The following is a 3492-nucleotide window of genomic DNA, read 5'->3' on the forward strand; positions in this document are numbered from 1 at the left end:
TATCCTTTGTATCAGGGACTGGTGAATTACAGCCTGTGGCCAAATCTGACCCATTCCCTGTGTCTGTAGATGAAGACACCATTTATATGTGTGTGTGTGTGTGTGTGTGTGTGTGTGTGTGTGTGTGTGTGTAATTTATTTATTTATTTATTTGGTATCACTCCGATGCCCAAGCTGGAGTACAGTGGTACAATCTCTGCCCACTGCAGCCTTGACTTCCCGGACTCAGGCAATCCTCCCACATCAGCCGCTCAAGTAGCTGGGGGTACAGGTGTGTGCCACCACATCCAGCTAATCTTTTGTATTTTTAGTAGAGACAAGTTTCCCATGTTGCTCAGGCTGGTCTTGAACTCCCGGGCTCAAGCGATACCTACCTCAGCCTCCCAAAGTGCTAAGATTACAGGCATGAGTCACAGCACCTGGCCCACACCCATTCTTTTACACATTGTATATGGCTGCCTTCTCCTTCCAATGGCAGGGTTGAGCAATGCCATAGAGACTCTCAGGCCTGCAAAGCCAAATGTATTACCTACTATCTGGATCTTTACAGAAAATATTTGTTGTCTCCTGATTTATATCATAATTATATCCATTCACTATTCTGCTCATTTAAGATACAAACTTGGACTCAAACTCTGTGTTGGATCCAGCCAAAGTCATTACTTGGCAAAAGAGGCTGCACACCCCTCCTCTGAGCCTCCGGAATGCCATCCCACAGAGCACCTTCCCATTCCCAGAGCTGCTTACATCCTTTCTTGCCTCAGCTTTGAGCTTGCAGTCTGTCTCCATCTGAACTCAGCTCTCCCGGGCTGGTTTCTTCTTGTTCTCCTACTCTCACCCCAATTCCCCAACCCAGAGAGGCATTCGCTGACCCCTTACCTATTTAGGTAGTGGAGCTAGTTTCTGTTCTGAAACCTGTGTGTCTCTGCATGGCACATACTACAGCTGTAATTCTTTTTATTTGTCTGTTTGGCTCGCTCTCTTATTAGACCATGATCTCCTTGAAGGCGGGAACTTTATCTATCTAGTTTCCTACTGTATTTGCAATGTCTTTTTTTTTGAGACAGGGTCTCGCTGTGTCACCAAGCTGTAGTGCAGTGGCACGATCGCAGCTCACGATTTGCAATGTCTCACACAACCTCTGTCACACAGGGGGTAAGTACTATAGGAAATACTATTTACTGATGAAACAGATGAGTGAGCAACTAAATTTTTGTCTCCATCAGAGTGACTAGCTGAGTATCTAACAGGCACTCAACATGACTTGTTGAATGAATGAATAATGTAAGAGGTGACACTTAATCATGATCATACAGATAAGGGAAAGGAACTCATTGCAGGGTTCTCTCCACCCTTTAATATCAAGATTATGGAAAAGAATAGCTTCCTTCAGCTCCATTTAAATTATTCAGGACAAAGGAAAGGAAGCGGGCTCTCGAGAGACATGCTAGAATATCCTCTGATTGTGTATGTCTATGTGTGTGTGTGTGTGTATGTGTGTGTGTGAGAGAGAGAGAGAGAGACAGACAGACAGACAGAGAAGGAGGGAGGAGAAAGAGGGAAATATGTATCAGCCTGTAGGTCAGGCTGCTGCCTATGGACTTGGGGAATAAGGGAATACACTAGTTCTACTGGGCTTTGCACAAATATGCTGCCAGTGGACTGCGAAATCTATTTTTCCTTAGAATCAGCAGTTCAGAAGTTGGAATACCTACTTAATATGGTTTTTAAAGCAACACTGTTTTGGATTATAAAATGGATGCATGTATTGCAAAGAATTTCAAAACTAAAGAAAATATAAATAAGAAAATAAAAATTACCCTTAATTTCACCGGGTATTTTGTCTTACCTATATATATTTTAGATTTTCTTCCTCTCTCCCTCCCTCTCCCTTCCCTTGCTTCCTTTTCTCCCTCTCTCTCTTCCTTTGTTCCTTTCTTATTTGTTTTCAATATATTTGAGACCTATTTAGCATTATATCCTGAACATTGTCTCGTAACATTAAATTTTTTCAGCAATAACATTTTAAAGAACTATATAATATTCCAGAAAATTTACTCCAGGAAATTTTGTCCCTTATATGAGTTGTTTTCTATTTATTGGTGCTATCACTCTATAATTAAGTAATATACAATTCTACAGTGGACAAATCTGGTAGTTTTGCACTTCCTTTAACTAGATTTATAGAAGTAGAATTATTGGCTAAAAGGATAAAATTTTACAATATTGTTTACAGGTATGGCCAAATTAATTTTGTGGGACCGATACAGATCCACAGTCCTAACCTCATGACTATTTTGTCATAGACTTTCTTCGATATTATTACATTGCTATTGATACAGAAGGGGGACAGGGAAGGTGCTAGGAGGAGGGTAAGTTCCCTGGCTAGGGCTCCACCCCTGATCCCTTGCCCATGGACCTAGGTGAAGACAGGTATTTTTGTTTTCCTGCTCAAATGTTACATTTCTCAAGACCACGGTGGCCTGCCATGCCCCCATCCTGTGCCTATAGAAACCCAGAGACTTAGCAGACAGACCCCCAGTTGGCTGGACGTCGAGAGGAACTCATCAGTGGAGGAGCACATGGGCATGCCAGCAGGCCATCAGGCCATCAACGGTGGAAGGAGGTGAAGTTTGGCCTGGGCAGTCGGAAGAGAGCCCAAGTGGCTGAGTGGCCTGACTCCAGGGGAAAATCAACTCCCTTCTGGCTCCCCGATCTGCTGAGAGCTACTTCTACTCAATAAGACCTGGCACTCATTCTCCCATCCCATGTGTGATCTGATTTTTCTGGTATACCAAGGCAAGAACCCTGGGATACAGAAAGCCCTCTGTCCTTGTGATACGGCAGGGGCCTAACTGAGCTGACTGACACAAACTGCCTATGGATAACTAAACTAAAAGAGCATCCTGTAACATACGCCCCGGGGCTTCAGCTGTGAACTTCACCTAGACACTGCTGAGGGGTCTGACTCTTACAGCCTGCCCGTCTGTATGCTCCGCTAGAGGTTTGAGCACCGGGACACTGAAGAAGCGAGCCATACCCCCATCGCATGCCCTGTGAGATGGACAAGGGAACCTTTCCCCTTTCACTATCACAGAATACTTTTATTATTTTAATGAGAAAGAATCAGTTAAAATGTTTATCATTCACATCTCTTTTTCTACAAATCTGTTTTCCCTATCCACATTCTTCTTTGGAGCTTAAGTATTTTAAAATTCAATCAAACTTAAATAATAATTGTTATTTTCTAGGTGGCTGATTATGTTTCCAACTAAACGTAGTATTTTAGTATTTAGAGTCACTTGATATAAAGAATCACACTATAATAAACTACAAAAAAATATTGTACACTAACAACTCTCTTACCCTAAGCCAATTTACTGACTCATTTTAACTTTTAAGAATACTAAATACCAGAGGGAAACCGTAAAAATGCACTTGAAAAGGCTACATCATGGTTAAAGATCAGCTCAAGCTGTGGTACACAGACAA

At 42.2% G+C, this 3492-nt stretch overlaps 1 long non-coding RNA gene across 1 annotated transcript in view; it reads left to right on the top strand.

The window, feature by feature from the left end:
• LOC119473302 overlaps nucleotides 1-2720 on the top strand; it is a 14309-nt gene extending 11589 nt beyond the window's left edge. Inside the window, exon 3 of the long non-coding RNA XR_005202504.1 lies at nucleotides 2512-2720. This is a non-coding gene — a long non-coding RNA (uncharacterized LOC119473302). The remainder of the gene's footprint in view (nucleotides 1-2511) is intronic.
• Nucleotides 2721-3492: the final 772 nt, after the last annotated feature.

Source organism: Cebus imitator, unplaced genomic scaffold (genome assembly GCF_001604975.1).
Source record: "Cebus imitator isolate Cc_AM_T3 unplaced genomic scaffold, Cebus_imitator-1.0 Scaffold147, whole genome shotgun sequence".
Classification (NCBI taxonomy): Eukaryota; Metazoa; Chordata; class Mammalia; order Primates; family Cebidae; genus Cebus; species Cebus imitator.